We start from the raw sequence: 18,905 nt of genomic DNA on the forward strand, positions 1-18,905 counted from the left end.
TTGTTGAAAGTGCTGACATAAACATTGTGGTACATGTGCCCCTATGACTCAACACTCCTGTATCCTTTGGATAAATTCCTAGTGTGCTATTGCTGGGTCATAGGGTAGTTCTATTTCTAATTTTTTGAGGAACCTCTACACTGTTTTCCAGAGCGGCTGCACCAGTTTGCATTCCCACCAGCAGTGCAAGAGTGTTCCCACTTCTCCACATCCTCGCCAACATCTGTTGTTTCCTGAGTTGTTAATTTTAGCCACTCTTCCTGGTATGAGGGGGTATCTCAATGTGGTTTAGACTTGTATTTTCCTGATGATGGGTGACGTTGAGCATCTTTTCATGTGTCTGTTGGCCATCTGGATGTCTTCTTTGGAGAAGTGTCTATTCATGTCTTCTGTCCATTTATTCACTGGATTATTTGTTTTTCGGGTGTTGAGTTTGGTAAGTACTTTATAGATTTTGCATACTAACCTTTTATCTGATATGTCATTGGCAAATATCTTCTCCCATTCCGTCGATTGCCTTTTAGTTTTGTTGATTGTTTCCTTTGCAGTGCAGAAGCCTTTTATCTTGATGAGGTCCCAATAGTTCATTTTTGCTTTCATGTCTCTTGTCTTTGGAGACATGTCAAGCAAGAAATTGCTGCAGCTGAGGTCAAAGAGGTTGTTTCCTGTTTTCTCCTCTAGGGTTTAAATTTATCATTTAAATAGACATACTTGACAACTGGCAGAATCCTCACACTGGCACTCTGACCGATGGGAGGAGGATCACTATGGTAGGAAAGACTAAGTGAAAACCTTTAGAACTTCCCCCCTGGTCACTATGGTAAACCAGAAGTAATACCACATCACTGGGGAAATTGCAAAGATTAATGTCACTTTCAAAGACTTGAAAAAAGTAGGGATGGTGATAACTATCACATCCCCCAATTAACTCACTAGTTTGACCTATGAGGAAGTCAGACAGATCTTGAAAAATGAGAGTGATCTATTATATATGTAACCAGTGATGTTTCCCACTCCAGATGTTGTTCCAGATTTAGTATCTTTCCTGGAAGAAATCAACATAGCCCTGGGCACTTAGTATGCAGCTATTGGATTGCTGCATATCAATGTGTAAGGATAATTAGAAGCGGTTTGCTTTTACCTAGCAGGGACAACAGTCTACCTTCCGGGTTGTGCTTCAAGAATGCATCAATTCTCCTCGAGGTTAATGAGTTGGAGCCCCACATTGGGCTCTGAGCTGACAGCGCAGAGCACGTTTTGGATTCTCTGTCTCCCTCTATCTCTGCCTCTCCCCTTGCCCCCACCGCTCTCAAAAATAAATAAAAGTAAAAAAAAAAGTGTTTAAAAAAAAAGAATACATCAATTCTCCTCTTCTCTGCCATAAATAATAATCTATAGAGATCTTGATTGTCTTGACATTCCATAAAATATCATACCGGTTCACTACATTGATGACATTTTGTTAATTGGATCTGATGAGCTATTTTATTCTTCCCTTATTTTTGTTTTATTTATTTATTTTTTAATGTTTATTTATTTTGAGAGAGAGAGACAGAGCATGAGTGGGGAAGGGGTAGAGAGAGAGGGAGACACAGAATCCGAAGCAGGCTCCAGGCTCCGAGCTGTCAGCACAGAGCCCAACGCGGGGCTCGAACTCAAGAACCACAAGATCATGAACTGAGCCGAAGTGGGACACTTAATCGACTGAGCCACCCAGGCGCCCCCCCCCCCTTTATTTTTGTTTTATATACAAGTTTTTGAAACTTCATTTTTCAGTTGGGCCTTCAGGTGACAATATTCAGTGGGACTGTGACAGAATTGGGGGACAACTAATACAGCTTAGCAATGGATACAGTGCCTGTTGGGATGGTGCCTCTCCTCTTTTGGGAGAGAGGGTGAGAACTTCTTCACGTGTAATAAGGATAGCTATATCTTATTAGATGGAAAATTTAATCCCATTGGGGATTTCTGGGATGCAGTATAGAGCCCACCTCTCAGGGTTATCCCCTCCTCCCCCTGTCGCCCGAGGGTCAACACAGACTCTCTCTGCACAAACTCCCACCAGTCAGTGGTTGAAAACTGCAGGGGGCTGTTAATGTTCCACTGTTAGCCTGCCAGGCCAATGGCAACGGGAAACACCCAGGCAAAGAAATGCAGGTGCCGGCTGTGGGAAGGGGCGGTAAGGACAGGTGGATGCAGGTGAGGCCCTGAAAATGTCTGCTTCCCTGCGGTTTCCTTCCCTCCAACACAGGGAAGAGAATTCCTGCCTCGCAAGGTCGTTTCTGTGCCGCTGACTTGCAAACTCTGGGAGTTACTATCCATGACTTGGGAGTTACTATCCAAGTCCTTGGACGTGACTCTCCAGGACTATCAATCCCTGAATTGCTGGGAAAGCTGAGAGAGACGGTGTAGAGAGAGCAGCTGACAAAGAGGCCATCCTCAACACGAGTCTCTTCCCTCTCCCTTTTCATTTTAGTCATCGCTTCCCTGTATCCAGGATTTACTCTGTGCCAGGCACTGTGCTTGGTGCTACACGTTTCTGACATCCAAGTGTCAACCATCCTATACAGAAGAGGAAACAGAAGCTCAGAGGGTTTGAGTCACTTTCTCCAGGTCACTGTGCACATGAGAACCACGACTGTCTGACTCCAGCGCCCTAGCTCTTAGCCTCGTGATGCACTGAGCTGCCGGGGGCTGATTTCTAACATGCTAGCCCATGTGCTTATTTAGGAGCCCGGGTGCTGGATGCCTCAGCCAGCATCTGCCCTTGCCAGACGCGACCCAGATTAGCTCTGGGAGAAGCTGCTGCCAGGAACTGACATGTCTTCTGCTTCTCTTCCTTCGTAATTGGTGTCCCACCAAGACAGCTCAGGTGGGTGGGAGAAATTCTTCTTTCTCCCTGCCTCGGGCTTTGTCCCCTTCTGCCCACACATGGCCCAGAGGCATCACATGGCCTCACCTTTGGAGGGCCTCCTTGGGGGAAATTAATTTTGAGCCCGGGCTTCCAGGCTCGCGTGGGCAGGCTCTACGTTCTGTCAACTGGTTCGTCTGAGCACAGACGAAATAGACACGCTACCTACTTTGTGTCCTGCCGCTTTGGAAGGCCCAAGCTGTAGCTGCTAACCCTCTCCTCATTGGGTTTGGAGCCTAGCGGAGGAGGCCGAGCGTGTGCCTAGGGTACCAGCAAAGTAAGGTGCCGAAAAGGGATCGGAGATAAGTGCAAACCAATGCAGTGAGCAGCAAGAGTGGTTCCCATATACCTGCCGTGTGTTTCTGACATCGTGGGTTGGCTCGTCGAACCCCAGGCCCCGCTTTGTGCATACTTTATCACACACCAGAGGCTGGCAAACCCACGTCTACAGCCTGGGTCCTTGACTAACCTGTCCTCCAAAACTGGACGTGCCGTTTGGAAGCTAGGATTGAGGTGGAATTTGGATTTCCACTCCCGGCACTACCCAGAACGTTCTTGGAGCATTCGGGTTTTTTTCTTGTGGCAGTGACAGCAGGGGTCCAGTGACCGGGGCTTCACTTTGGGTTGCTGAGAGGAAGGTCATGGGACATCCGTTTTGTTGCCTTCAATCAAGGCAGAGGCACTGTGGCCCTGGAACCCAGAGTGGTGGCAGTTTTCTGATCTACGCATCTCGGCGGAGGCAACGTGGCCTTGGAGCCAGGAACCGAAACAGAGACTTCCCGAACCTTCATCTTCCTGGTCGTAGAAGCTCCTGTGGCGGACCGATCCTCCTAATACATTCTGGGAGACGTGCCTGGAAGTTCTGCCTACACCTGGGAGGCAGAAATGAGGCAGAAGGCACATGTTGTCTCTCTGTATGAGTGGGCAGACACATGTCAGGCTAGTGGGCAGACACTAGTCGGCAGATGACCACAGAGGCTTCTGCAGAAGCCTCTGGACATTCTCTTACAACCGTGGGACGTACAGGCAACTGGGGAGTTACAGGCAATGAGTCGCACCCTGGGAGGGGCTCTGGAAAACACATACGTCACCCCATTTGATTTTCACAACAACCCTGTGAAGAAGAGACTGTTCATAATCCCACTTTATTGAGTAAGTAGAGGTTAAATAATCGCCCTAGATCACAAGTCTATGTGACTGCAAAGCTCACGTTCACCATTCCCTACCCTTGACATCCTGCCCTGGACACCTCCATCCTTCATTTGCAAAGCAGAGGGGGCAGAAGGTGCAGGAAAGGAGAGAGTGGGCAGGAAGGGCAGAGAGATCTCCCGGAGCCAGGCCGTGGTCAAAGCACAAACTATCCTTGGAATGTCAGAAAGTGTTTTCAGAGGGGCGCCTGGGTGGCTCAGTCAGTTAGGCGTCCGACTTCGGCTCAGGTCATGATCTCGAGGTCCGTGAGCTTGAGCCCCGCGTCGGGCTCTGTGCTGATGGCTCAGAGCCTGGAGCCTGCTTCGGATTCTGTGTCTCCCTCTCTCTCTGCCCCTCCCCCGTTCATGCTCTGCCTCTCTCTCTCTCTCTCTCTCTCTCTCTGTCAAAAATAAATAAACTTTTTTTTTTTTTAAGTGTTTTTGGAAAGTCCTTCCTAGCCTGAGGTACGTTCTTCTACGGCACTTTCTTCATTGGAAAAATCCAGTGCTTTGAGGATGGAACTGAACATGTGGGAACAGCCAATGGCCACTGGGTGTCACATCGGAGGGTAAGGAAGCAGATCAAGCTAGGGGAACACCATCAGAGGTCAGAGCCAGCCCTGCTCACACAGAGACGGGCCCCAGAGGGCAGTCAACACTGTGAGGACTATGGCAGCTCCAATGGAGGAGCCTAGCGGACGAGTTCCAAAGGCACTCATTAGCTGTGCAACCTTGGGGAAGTCACTTTGCCCCTCTGGACTCGGCTTTCTCATCAGCCGTCTGCCCGAGAGGCAGAACGCTCCAGTGGTTAGCATCACTGGCTTTCAGGTCAGACAACTGAGCCCCCGCCTCTACCACAACTTGTGTGGTTTCTCGGTACCTGTTTCCACATCCGTGAAGTGAGGATAAGAGCACCTATGAAATGGGGTCACTGGGACAATTAAATGAATTGGCATAGGAAAAGGATTTTGAGCTGCCCTAGGCAGATAGTAAGCACTGAATAAACATTAGCTGTTGTTTTTCTTACCTTAGAGAGAAGCGTGAGGACGAAAGCAGACAGTATGGGTGTAAGGTCTCACGTAGCATTTGCCTTAGAAGATCAGCCCGGAAAGTGGTGGAATTCTGGTTATCTAACACTGCATTTAAAAAACCATTCCAAAACGTCATGGCTTAAAATGACAACGATCGGTCACTTTGCTCACAATTCTGCAATTTGGGCAGGGCTCAGCAAGGTTGGCTCATCTCTGCTCCACACAGCCTCAGCTGGGGAGGGGCAGTGGGGGGCTGGCGGATTCACCTCCAAGATGGCTCACTCCTGCGGGCACCCAGTTGGTGCTAGCCGATGGCTAAGCGTTCCACAGGGCTATAGACCAGTGGCCTATGTTATCTCTACGGGCGCTTCTCCATAGGGCTGCTTGGGCTTCCTCACAGCATGGCAGCTGGGTTCTAAGAGCAAGTGTTCCAAGAGACGGAATGGGGAGCTTCCAGCCTCTAAAGGTGTTGGCCTGAAAATGGGCACAACTTCACTTCTCCTGTGTTCTATTAGTCAAGCACTCCCTGAGCCTGCCCCGTCTCAAGGGGAGGAAGATAGACTCCTCCTCTTGAATGGAAAGAATGTCGAAGAATTTGCAGCCATCTTTCATCTACTACAGAGAGTTTGTGTTTTCATTCCAGGGACTGGCCTCGGGTCCACAAACAAAGACATACGTGGTAAGATCTTCTTCCCCACACCACACCCCAACCGGGAAGTGGATGATCAAAGGGGGACAGAGGGAACTCCTCCAGACTGGGTAAGTCCGATCTGTTGTTCCAGATTCAGGGGGAGAGAGTCCCGCATCTCCCAAGATCCCTGGGTCAAGCACCCGCTGTTCATCCCCAAGGTCCCTGTTTCCCTCTCCCCGGAGCCGGTCAGGGAACCCATGTTTGCCTTCAGGGCCGTAAGTCAGAATGGTGAGGCACACAGGCTGCGGAGCCTTTGGGTAGCTTCTTAAGCTCCCTCAGCCTTAAGTATCTCATCCAGAAAATGGGTATGATATGCCGTACATCACAAAGTCAATCTGAGGATTAGCTGAGGACCCAGCAGGCTCATTTTTTTTTTTTAATATGGCATATTTTTCACTTCAGAAACAGATTTCTTCTTTCTGTCCAGCTCCCCACCCTACTAGGTTGTGGTGAGTAGGCAGGAGTCAGAAGCCTTTAAATAACCAGTTAAAAGTAGGCCTTCCTAAGATAGAAAATGCGTATAGATATAAAATGCAGATATAGATATATAGGATAGTACAGAGAGAGAGTGTGATGTCAACCCTATGAAAAGATAGAAGCCAGAGGAAATTTACCAAAACGGTAACCGTGGTTGACTCTGGAAGATGAGACCATAGGTGATTTGTTTCCAGCTTCTCCTTTATAACTTTTCTTGTGGGCCTCCCCGTATCTTCCCAGTTTATGTATTACTTTTGTAATAAAGACAAATGAATAAATAGATGATAGCACCCTTCCCACGTACCCCCCCCACACACACACACACACATCCTCCCACACAAAACTTGTCTTTCTGTAGAGCAGGCTTTGCACAGGATGATGCTATCAGACCTTTGGGCTGACAATTCTTCCTTGAGCTGAAGTAAACCACGCATCACAGGACACTTAGCCTCCCTGCCCCTCGCCCACGTAACTGCCGGTAAAGCTGCCCCATGTGGACTAAGAACGCCTCGCGTGATGCAGGAAAAAAACGTTCTTATGTTTCAGAAATGCGTTTGGGGTGAAATGTCAGGATGTTTGTAATTTACTTTAAACTACTTCAAAAAGTAGGTAAAACAATTATGGGGACAAAAACACAACAATCGAGAAATCTAGATGATGGTTATGTGTGCGTTTGTTGAATTACTCTTACTTTCCTGCTTGGAAATTTTCATAATCAAGGGGCACCCGGGTGGCTCAGTCGGTGAAGCCTCGGACTTGTGGTTTCGGCTCCGGTCATGACCACACTGGTTTGTGAGTTCGAGCCCCGAGCAGGACTCTGCACTGACAACACAGAGTCTGCTTGGGATTTCCTCTCTCCCTCTCTCTCTTCCTCTCCCCTGCTCGCTCACGGGCGCGCTCTCTTTCTCTTTCCCTCTCTCTCAGACTAAATAAATTTTTTGAAAAAAAGAAAATTTTCATCATCAACAAGTGGGAGGAAACACCCCACCCACTTCCAAATGCCCCCGACCGGCGTGGTACCGCCCCTTGTTGAAAAACCTAGGACATGGGGCGCCTGGGTGGCGCAGTCGGTTAAGCGTCCGACTTCAGCCAGGTCACGATCTCGCGGTCCGTGAGTTCGAGCCCCGCGTCGGGCTCTGGGCTGATGGCTCAGAGCCTGGAACCTGTTTCCGATTCTGTGTCTCCCTCTCTCTCTGCCCCTCCCCCGTTCATGCTCTGTCTCTCTCTGTCCCAAAAATAAATTAAAAAACGTTGAGAGAAAAAATAAATAAATAAATAAACAAATAATAATAATAATAATAATAAAGAAAAACCTAGGACTTCATTTTACATCAGCCTCTTCTTCAATGTTGTGTCGAGTTACAAATTGAAAACCCCTACAGCGATGCTCTTTTGGTCTTCAAATGCTTCCTCTTTGATGCTATCTAGATGTAGGAGAATTGTCCTCCTGGCCACAGGAAGAAGTGGCTCTTATCCTGTCCTTTGGGGCCCTGCTGGTTCCATGAGGGGCCCCTCGCCCTGCCTGATGGCGTGAGCCGAAACTCGTGATCTGTTCCCACTGGCACCGATTCAATGTCTCCACCTCTCTCCTGGGCACCTGAGCGGCTCAGAGTCTCAGCTTGCCACCTGGCTCCTCTTCAGGCTCACTATTTTTCATGCTTCTTCCCCACTCCTCCCTGGGGGCACCGAGGGGACCTCTGGGTCTCTCTCCCGTGCTGTGCATACCCTGAGATGATTCCTAACACAGGCGACAACACCAGGATGGCAGTAACAGGGGAGCCCCACCATCCACCCGGACCTTACTTGTACGGACTTGAGGCACACGCTCCTTTCAATCACAAACCCTTCCCGACTATCTACTCTGCGCCAGGCACGATGCTAAGGGTCTGGGCCCCTCACCCCACTATATATACACACCAGGGGTCTGCTGATACGTGAAAAGGCAAACAGATCATGCAGCAGCCATCCAAGTGAATATCAAGCAGCTGTTACAAAGAATAAAATGAACTGGTATGTACCGATAAGGAAAGATATCCAAGAAACGTCGTTCAAAGCAAAGGCAAGTTTTAACATAATAGGTGGGGTAGGCTATGAGCCCTTTTCCACGAAAAAAAAAAAAATGTCTAATAATGAGGACTGAAAGCAAGACACTTTTCTGTCCCTGCATTAAATACTACCGCGACCAAGTCATAATTTAGCTGCTTGCTCTAGGAAGTACCTGCTCTCGGAAGATAAGACAGAACCAACAAAACACTTTACTTATCGAAACAAAAGTTGCTCATCTGGACTCGCTCCAAGTCCCTTGCCTCCCTGGGCCCACCCGTCCAAAGCTCTGAGGTCATAAATTTTGCCCAGTCTTTTAACCAGTCACCTGCCTTATATGACCCACCTTAAAATCGCCCAGCACAGCCTTGAACCCCTGGTCAGGATCCTTCCTTCGTGTCATCACATTCAGAGGCCACCAGAACTCCCTCAAAGTGGTGTTCTCCCTTTCTGCAGGAAGTTTCCCACACTCAGCTTTGTTTAATCAGCACGTTTTCCTGGTGGGCTTTTAGGGAATCAATGATCAAGGATTATAATAATATGTGCTGGGAACTGAACTGATTGTTTTATACGCTAACCTTCCTCTTTGAGCTGGTTAATATCATTGTTCCCATTTTACAGATGAAGAAAGTGAGAATTAGAATTTGAACAACCTGCCCGATACTATGCAGGGGAAAAGTGGCAGAATAGAACTCACGAAGCCTGACTCCAGAGCCTGAGAGTTTAACCCCCTAACGTGACCTCTGTTCTAGCTAGTATGACTACCTAACAAGTTACTCAAACTCCCAGTGGCTTAAAAACTTCTTTTATCTTGCTTACGATTCTTCAGTTTGGGCAGGGCTTGGGAGAGATGCGTCCCTCTGCTTCACGCAGTGTCGGCTGGAAGCTGGAATCGTCTGGAAGCGCATTCTTTCACTTATCTGGCAATTAATGCGGACTATCAGCCGGGACCTCAGCTGGGCAATGAGCCACGACACTTGCACGAGGCCTCTTCATGTGACCACGGCTTTTCTGCATAATGGGATGGCTGGGTTCCCAGAGTGAGCATCCCAGGAAACAGAGATCTCCAGGTAAAGCCGTATCGCCTTTTATAACCTAGCCTTGGAAGTCACGAGCATTACTTCTGCCATATTCGTTTTTGTTTTTTTTTTTCAACGTTTATTTATTTTTTGGGGGACAGAGAGAGACAGAGCATGAATGGGGGAGGGGCAGAGAGAGAGGGAGACACAGAATCGGAAACAGGCTCCAGGCTCTGAGCCATCAGCCCAGAGCCTGACGCGGGGCTCGAACTCACGGACCGCGAGATCGTGACCTGGCTGAAGTCGGACGCCTAACCGACTGCGCCACCCAGGCGCCCCTCCCATATCCGTTTTCCGCCTTTTGCTTCTCTGCTTTGTGCCCCAAGAGGGTGCCCTCTACACACTGTATCACCTGGATTCCTTTGCCCTCTGTTCTGGTTGGTTGATCCAATGGAAGGGCCAATGGGAGCTGAAGTCAGAGGGTGAGGGGAGAAGGGAGGGGGTATTTACTCTCCCCTCCCCATCTACCCGTGGTTCTCATGATGGCTTTGTTCCCTTATAGCCCAGAATATCTGTTGGGCAGCTCCTCTTCCATAGCTACAGATCCCACTGGGTTCCAGCAACCTTTCCTTTGTCTCCATTCTTCAGAGATAATGGCTTGCCTCTGTGGCTAATCCCTGGGACGCTTCATCATCCCTTATGGGTTTCCTTAATCCCTCCAGTCCTCTATAATCATCTCTTTATTCATCTCTCCTCAGTTAAGCCCTTTAAGTGTGCCCTCTGTTCCCTACCAAGCCTCTGACTGATTCAGTAAGGCACTGATGGAGATATACATGCAAACGATGACATTACAGTGTCCCGACTGCTTTGAAAGGTGTATATAGGAAAAGAATATCTAGGTTTAAAAAATTTTTTTCAATGTTTATTTATTTTTGAGAGAGAGAGAGAGAGAGAGAGAGAGAGAGACGGAGCATGAGCAGGTGAGAGGCACAGAGAGAGGGAGACACAGAATCCCAGGCAGACTCCAGGCTCCGAGCTGTCAGCACAGAGCCCAAAGTGGGGCTTGAACTCATGAATTGAGTGAGTTCTGAGCCACCCAGGCGCCCCCAAAATCTCTAGGTTTAAAATTTTTTTAATGGTTTTTTTTTTTTTTGAGGGGGGAAGGGGCGGAGAGAGAGGGAGACACAGAATCCAAAGCAGGCTCCAGGCTCCAAGCTGTCAGCACAGAGCCCGACGCAGGGCTCGAATTTGTCCACCGCGAGATCATGACCTGAGCCGAAGTTGGATGCTTAACTGACTGAGCCACCCAGGTGCCCCCAAAATATCTCGGTTTTAAATGGAAGAATCAGAGAAGCTTTCCCAAAGAAAATGATACTTAAACTGAAACAAAGAAAGATGAGTCCGTGTTGGCCAGTTTGTGAAACAGAGAAGAACTTTCCAGCCTCGTGAGGCTTCCATGGATAAGGAGACTGGCCACCAAAGGTTAGGTGACTTACTTGTGGCCACAGAGGGAATAGCACTGACTCAAGCCTTCTGCTTAGTCCATCACACTACAGGACAAGTTTATATTAGTTATATTAGTTGAGATGTTTGGGGCTGCAAATAGCCAGGGGAAAAAAAATTACTTAAGCAGCAAGGAAAATATTTGTATAATACCTTTATATAATCTTGTTATATAACAACAAGAAGACTAAGGCAAGGTAACTCCGGGGTTGATTAAATAAAATCAGATGTTCAACAAAGTCATCCACAAGATCTCAATAGAGAACTAAACCATGGATTGGAAGACTGAATATTGTTAAGTCAATCCTGCTTAAATTGATTTATAGAGTTAATACAATCATAATCAAATTCCCACGAAGTTTATGTGTGGAAATCATCAAGCTAATTCTACAATTTATATGAAAACAAAAAGGAGCAGCTTAGACCATCTTGAAGAAAAACATACACTACCAGATATCAATACTTAACATCAAGTTATAGTAGGGGCACCTGGATGGTTCAGTCGGTTAAGCGTCCAGCTTTGGCTCAGGTCATGATCCCGCAGCTCGTGAGTTTGAGCCCCACGTTGGGCTCTTTGCTGTCAGTGCAGAGCCTGCTTTGAATCCTCTGTCTCCCTCTCTCTCTGCCCCACCCCCACCCCCTGCTCGCACACACGCGTGCACACGGTATCTCCACCAAAAATAAACATTAAAAAATGATAAATTAGTTTTAAAAAACATCAAGCCATAGTAATTAAGTCAGTGTGGTATTGGCACAAGGATAAACAAATAGACCAGTGGAACAGAATTGAGAGTCCAAAAATGGAACCAAACATGTATGTTCATTTGATTTGATTGAAATCGGACATCCATATGGAAAATAATCTGTATGGGGTGAAAAAATGAATCTTTACCTCACACCATATATATAACAAGGAATGTGATGTGGATCACAGACCTAAATGTAAAAGTTAAAAAGAATCAGGCTTCTCACGGAAAATATTAAAAATAGAAACTATTAAAAAATACTTTCATGGGACGCCTGGGTGGCTCAGTCGGTTAAGCGTCCGACTTCGGCTCAGGTCATGATCTCGTGGTCCGCGAGTCCGAGCCCCGCGTCAGGGTCTGTGCTGACAGCTCAGAGCCTGGAGCCTGTTTCAGATTCTGTGTCTCCCTCTCTCTCTGACCCTCCCCTGTTCATGCTGTCTCTCCCTGTCTCAAAAATAAAATAAACATTAAAAAAAAAATTAAAAAAAAAATACTTTCATGAACTAAGGGTAAACAAATATCTCTGAAACTGAGCATATGCACACACAAAAAAACCACTATCCTGATTTGGACTTCATTAAATGTAAGAATGTACATTCATCAAAAGACATTATAAAGGAAGGGAAGAGGCAGTCTACAGACCGGGAGAAGAGATTTGCATTTCACGTATCTGACAAAGAACTTCCACCCAAAACATAAATGAACACCTACAAGTCAATAAGCAAAAGACAAAACAACTCACTTTTAGGAAGGGAAAGAGACTTGAACGGGCACCTCTTAGAAGGGGAAATGACCAAAAGGCACTTGAAAATCTCACCAAAGAAATGCAAACTAAAACTATAAGATACCACTGCTCCCCCCACTGGCAACATCAAGTGTTGAGGAGCTTCTAGAACAACTGAGAATCTCACACACTTCTGGTGGTAGTATAGGTTGGTTAAACCTCTTTGGAAACTGTCAGTATCTACTAAGTAAATAAAGTGTTATCTTCTCACTTAGCGGTTTCACTCCTAGGTATACACACAAGAGAAATGGGGGCACCCATCCACCAAAGATGGGCACAGAGAATGCTTACCGCACCTTTTTTCCCCATTAATAGCCAAAAACTAGAAATAGCTAAAATGTCCATCCGCAGGAAATGGATAAACAAAACTATGGTACCATTGGAACACTAGACAGTGATTTTTTTTCTAAAGATAAACTACAGATGTACATAAAAACATAAATGGATGTCAAAGAAAACATGCTGGGCAAAAGAAGCCAAACACAAAATAGTATCTACTGTGTGAATCCATTTATATGAACTTCAGTTAAAATAATTGAATAATTTATGGAGCTAGGAATCAGAACAGTGGGTGTTGGATATTGCCCAGCAAGGAGCATGACAGAACCCTCCGGAGTGCTGGAAATGTTCTGCATCTTGATCCGGCGGTGGTTACTTGTATACGTACATAAAAATTTGCCAAGCTGTACGCTTAAGGCTTATGCACTGTATTGTATGGGAATCACACTTCCGGTTTAAAAACATGGCTACCAGGTTTAAAAACACTCTGCCTTCCTCTGGGCGTGGACTTGGTCCCCATATGATCCATCACAAGATTGTGGCTCCAATGTCAAGGCATCACCCAGAGTCAAGAATATGGCTGAGGGAAGAGGAGACCCTCTTTTTTTTTTTTTTTTTTTTTTGGTCTCTTTGGAAAGTAAAGAAACATTTCCCAGAAACACACACCATGCCTTCAGCAGGTGCCTCCTCACATCTTATTGGTCACTATTGGATCACATGCCCTGGCTTCACCCAATCACTGGCAAGGAGACTGTCCTGATCAGAGTTTACCTTCCTTCTGGTCACACGGGAAAAAGAGGAACCCTCAGTGGGTTAGTGACAAATTCTAAGCTCGTAGCAATCGATTCTTGAACAGGGAACTCCCCCGCCCCACAGAAGTTATCTCACAGGGATAAAGCAGCATTTCAGCCCTTACAACTTCGTGTTTTGTCTTCTTTTAATCGTTTCCCCCAAGACGTATATATCCTCATTGGTAGTCTGTGTAAGTGATTAGTTCGTTGTAAAAGTTCAACGAGTAAGTGAAAACCAGCCGTAATTAATCCTCCCCGACCCCACACCGTGATAATCACTAGTACGAGTTTGGTCCATGCTCTTCCAGACATTTTTTTTTTTTTCACGTATATGTCATTTTACAAATTTATATGATTTTTTGAACCTAAAGAAACAGGAGCCCACCATATTTGTCTAACACTATCGTCCATCAACACAACAAACGCTTTCCATCATTTTCTCTGCAACAGGCCTGATTATTCTTCAGGTGTCCAGTGGCCAAGTGCTTCAGGGAAAATAGTCCCTTCCCTGGTCCCAGGAGATGAATTATTAGCGCGAAAGAATGGTTCTGATCCCTGCCGCCCACCATAAATACTTAGGGGATTAAAAGATACGTGTGAAGCCTGGGTCCCACCCCCAGAGAGATACCGCAGACTGGGTTTGCTGTGGACTCGGGCACCCAGACCTCGAAGGGATTGCTAATAGTCACTTCGGGTTGAGATCTGCTGGTCTCAACTCTTGGTGATATGCCCATTCCCCCGTGGGCGTTGATTGGCTTAAGAATGAGGCACATAGCCCAGTTCTCGCCAGGACCAATGAGGGGAAACTGATGGATGTTCTGGGAAAGTTTCCTTAGTCTCAGAGAAAGGCATCCTAAGGTCTTCTCTGCCTCTATACATTGCCATTCCTGGCACGACGGTAGTCACCCGGGGACCAGGACGGGGAGTAGACTCAGAGGATGAGCCAATGGCCTGGAGGTGGCAAAGTGGAAACAGGGAAAGAGCTTGCGTCCTTGAAGATGTCATCGTGTTGCCAAATCTGAACTTCTTGAGTGAGATAATAAGACTTCCTTCAAGTTTTTCAGCACTTTTTGAGTCACATACAGCCAAAAGCTTCTTCCTGATGAGCGTAGCTGTTCTTTATAACCTGCTTTTCAACTTAGTTGGCTTTTGGTTTTGAGTTTTATTACAGTTGTGCATTTGTTGCTGGTTTGCTCCCAGGCCCCTATTCTGGTTGCTGAGGAAGATCCACTGCCAGAGGCGAGGACGGGAAGCTGGCAAGGCAGTTGAGAGGCTCCAGCCTGGGACCTGAAAAGTAGCTACTCTCCCCAGGTTTGGGAGTAGCTGGGGGGGGGGCAAAGTGGGGAGATGCTTGAAGGGGGGTTGGCTGAGCTCAGCTTCAGCAGCGAGGGGTCCAGGGGCTGTGCCAGATGTGGTCAATCAGGGTCAGGAGCCCCTGCAAGGATCAGCAGGTCAGCAGATCCCAAGCCCTGGGGGCAGAACGGGTAGAATGGGAACGGGGGACCAGGGAGCCCGTGGAGGTTGGAATTGGCCATCAGGCAGCAGGGTCCTGGCATATCCCACTTCACTTCACTAACCAGGTCCTCAAACACAGATGGCCTTAACAAAAATACCAAAAGGGAACCTAATCCCTTTATATTAAATAGGAAAAATTAAACACACATTAATTCAAAACCCTCAACCAATTTCCTGAAATTTTACTGAGGTCAAAAAAAACTCAGTAAAATGTATGCATGCATGTATGCGTTTTCTGGATATACATATACACATATGCATATATATACATATACATATAGATGTTTTTTTAAACCATCCTGTTAGGAGCTGGACAGTCTGGGTCGCTTGGTTGAGTTTTCAACACTTGTACGTGAGTGTCTCATCTATCTGTTTTATTTGGAATATTACATATGAAACTTTTTTCTCCCAAATAATTTTGTTTCAAATGTCCTAATGAATTTTAGGATCTAAATATAAATGTTTTCCTGGGGCGCCTGAGTGGCTCAGTCGGTTAGGCGTCCAACTTAGGCTCAGGTCATGATCTCTTGGTTTGTGAGTTCGAGCCCCGCATCGGGCTCTGTGCTGACAGCTCAGAGCCTGGAGCCTGCTTCGGATTCTGTGTCTCTCCATCTCTCCTCCCCTCCCCTGCTCACGCTCTGTGTCTCTCTGTCTCTCAGTAATAAATAAACATTTAAAAAAAATCAAATAGGGGCGCCTGGGTGGCGCAGTCGGTTAAGCATCCGACTTCAGCCAGGTCGCGATCTCGCGGTCCGTGAGTTCGAGCCCCGCGTCGGGCCCCGGGCTGATGGCTCAGAGCTTGGAGCCTGTTTCCGATTCTGTGTCTCCCTCTCTCTCTGCCCCTCCCCCGTTCATGCTCTGTCTCTCTCTGTCCCAAAAATAAATAAACGTTGAAAAAAAAATTAAAAAAAAAAATCAAATATAAATGTTCTCCTATATAAATATTTGCCCCCCCAAAGCATTGTTACTGACGGACCCATCCATGCTATCAATCACAGTCATTCTAGTGGGAGAACATTCCACAGGACACGCCTGAATACTGTGGACGCGCCTCCTTACAGCTGACCCCATCTTTGGCAACAGTCCCACAGTAAACATGCCATTGTGGGTGCCATAATTGACGGGAACTCTCTTGTCGCACATTTAGAATGTTTCCCATTTTTCACAACTGTAAACAAAGCTGCATGAAAGCGTCTTTGTACAAACCTCCTTACCCACTTGTCCAATTACCTCTTGGAGATCAATTAAATCCTTGAAATGAAATTGCTGGGCTGAAGGTGCTGCACATGTAAAATTTTTGATACACGCCGCCAGATCGCCCTCCAAGAAAGGTGGCACCGACTCCGTCGCTGGAACAATGAACATGCATCACTGGCCCACCTCGCCGGAGAGGAGAACGGGTGGCTTTGTTAACACAGCCTTTGGAAGCGGAGAGCTTCGTCATTCAGGTACCAATTACATTTGGAAATGAGATGTGGAATCTCCCCCATTCATCTCTCTGGGAGTTTCAAGGCTCCGCTCCCGGGCAGATGAAACAGTGAAACAAAACCGGTGAGAGGAAGTCAGTGTGGAGCCAGGACATTTACCCTGATGAGTGTTTTCATGTAGGACTGACTTCCAGGGCTTGCTTCGCTCTGACTGGAAGGAGCAGCCACAGCGCACTCTGTCCCCAGTTGTTCTCCGCTGGTGACGCTTCCTTCCTAAACCAGGCACACTGAGCCCATCAGCCGGCTTCTTAAAAGCCAATCGAGGGGCGCCCGGGTGGCTCAGTCGGGTAAGCATCCGACTTCGGCTCAGGTCATGATCTCACAGTTCACGGGTTCACGCCCTGCACCCGGGTCTGAGCTGACAGTGCGGAGCCTGCTTGGGATTCTCGGTCTCTCCCTCTCTCTCCCCTTCCCTCTCTCCCTCTCTCTCTGCCGCTCCGTCACTCGCTCTCTCTCTCAAAATAAAAAAATCAAGCAAATCACAATGCCCCACCCGAAACATGTTCTGGAGAATGATGCCCGACCTACCCACACAATTGCAGCCCTTCGCTGCATGATAATAATGATAACATCAACCACAGCATAAAAGTTAGCACTTACACTACAGGGCGTTACTGTTTAATGGGTTTCAGTTGGGATGATAAGAAAGTTCTGGAGACGGGATGGTTGGTGATGGTTGTACAACAATGTGCATGTACCTAATGCCTCTGACTTGGACACTATAGGATGGTTAAAACGATAAATTTTATGTTATGTATATTTTACTACAATGGGAAAAAAAATGTAAAAAAAAAAAAAAAAAAAAAAATCCCCGACTTCCCGTTTCCAGTCCAGCACCCAAGACACTTGGAAGTCGTCACTCTGTCCCGACAGCAAGGACAAAGCTAAACAAACCGAAAAATCAACAATTCTTCTTAAATCTGTAAGAGACATGAGGTCCCAGGGGACACTCCTGCCCCCAAATTGCACAGACAGGCAGATCCAGAGAATCACAACTTGCCGAAGCAGAAACTTCTATGGGAACCAGTGCCAGGGTAGGAAAACCTGAGCCATAATCGACAACTTGCAGCGGGTGTGAATAAGACTGAGAGATAAAACCTCCAGGGGCACCCAGTCACGGGGAGCCCCGAGACTTTTTACAAGTTTTTCCTCCAGCAGCTTGACCAGGTTCTCAGGGTGAATATTGGAATTTCAGTGACTATGGAAGGAAAATCCCGTCAAGCCTCTGCCAGGGCAAGTAGGAAATTCGCCAAAGCACTCTGTTCATCCTCCCATTGCCTGCCCTCAGGAGAAACTATTTCTTCCAGAGCTTTACCTACTGGGTTTTATCAGAGCCTAACTGACCCAGGGGAAGGAAATATCCAGCTCCAGCAACTGTCTAGCCATCGTGTCCCCTCTCTGGGAGGGAAAAACTGAGAAATGCTTGTCAAGTCCACAGCCCAGAGACACAGACTCATTTACAAGACTGAGACCTCATCACAGGACAATAGCATGCTGGCCCTCCCTACGCTTTATCACCACATCACTAAAGGTCTATTTACTGGGGGTTTCTTTTATCCAGTAGGGCTTTCAAAACAAACAAACAAACAAATCACAAGGCATACTAAAAGGCAAAAACACAGTTCAAAGAGACAGAGAAAACATGAGAACCAGACTCAGAGATAGCAGGATGTTGAAATGATCAGACTGGGAATTTAAAATAACTATGATTAAAAAATAAGTAAAATAAAACATGATTAATATACTAAAGGCGCTCATGGAAAAAGTAAACATCATGCAAGAACAGATGGGCAATATAAGCAGAGACGTAGACATTCTAACAAAGAACGGAAAGAGAAAGGTTAGAGTTTAAAAACCCTGTAACAGAAAGGAAGTCTGCCTCCCTTCAAGACACATAACACGAGGGGTTATGTGAACAACTATAGCATAGGGGTTCAGATGCGGGGTGGCCCCCAGACAATAATTCTATTCAACACATCATGTGTTCACACTCTTCTCCTGGTAGATATTAGTATCTGGTGCTGAACCAGAGGGGTCAGGTGTTGCCCTGACCTCACCTGCCCTTTACCAAGTTCAGGTTCAAGTTCACAGTATTCAGAAGAGCCTCGCTAAACCCAGCCCTAGTAGGTAACCTAAGGACAGAGGCAAAAAGAGTTTTAGGGATTGCCCTGTCTTCCCCTTTTTCTTTTTCCAGTCAGCTCACTCTGCCTTCTGCTGAGCTTTGAAGTATAATTCAAAGGCCAGAGCTGATTTACTCCCAAGCACCTGCCCAGCCCAGCTCTCTGCCCAATTAACAAGCACTTTATCCTGAGACTGGGCAGATGGGTGCTGCTGGGATATTATTACTCGGTTCTCCAGCCAGCCTGGGCTTCTGCATCCAGGGGCAGCAGATGTATTCCTCTAAAGGAGGTGAGGAAGGCATACAGAGGCCCAGGGAAGCA

The sequence above is a fragment of the Leopardus geoffroyi genome, chromosome A3, assembly GCF_018350155.1.
Source record: "Leopardus geoffroyi isolate Oge1 chromosome A3, O.geoffroyi_Oge1_pat1.0, whole genome shotgun sequence".
Lineage (NCBI taxonomy): Eukaryota > Metazoa > Chordata > Mammalia > Carnivora > Felidae > Leopardus > Leopardus geoffroyi.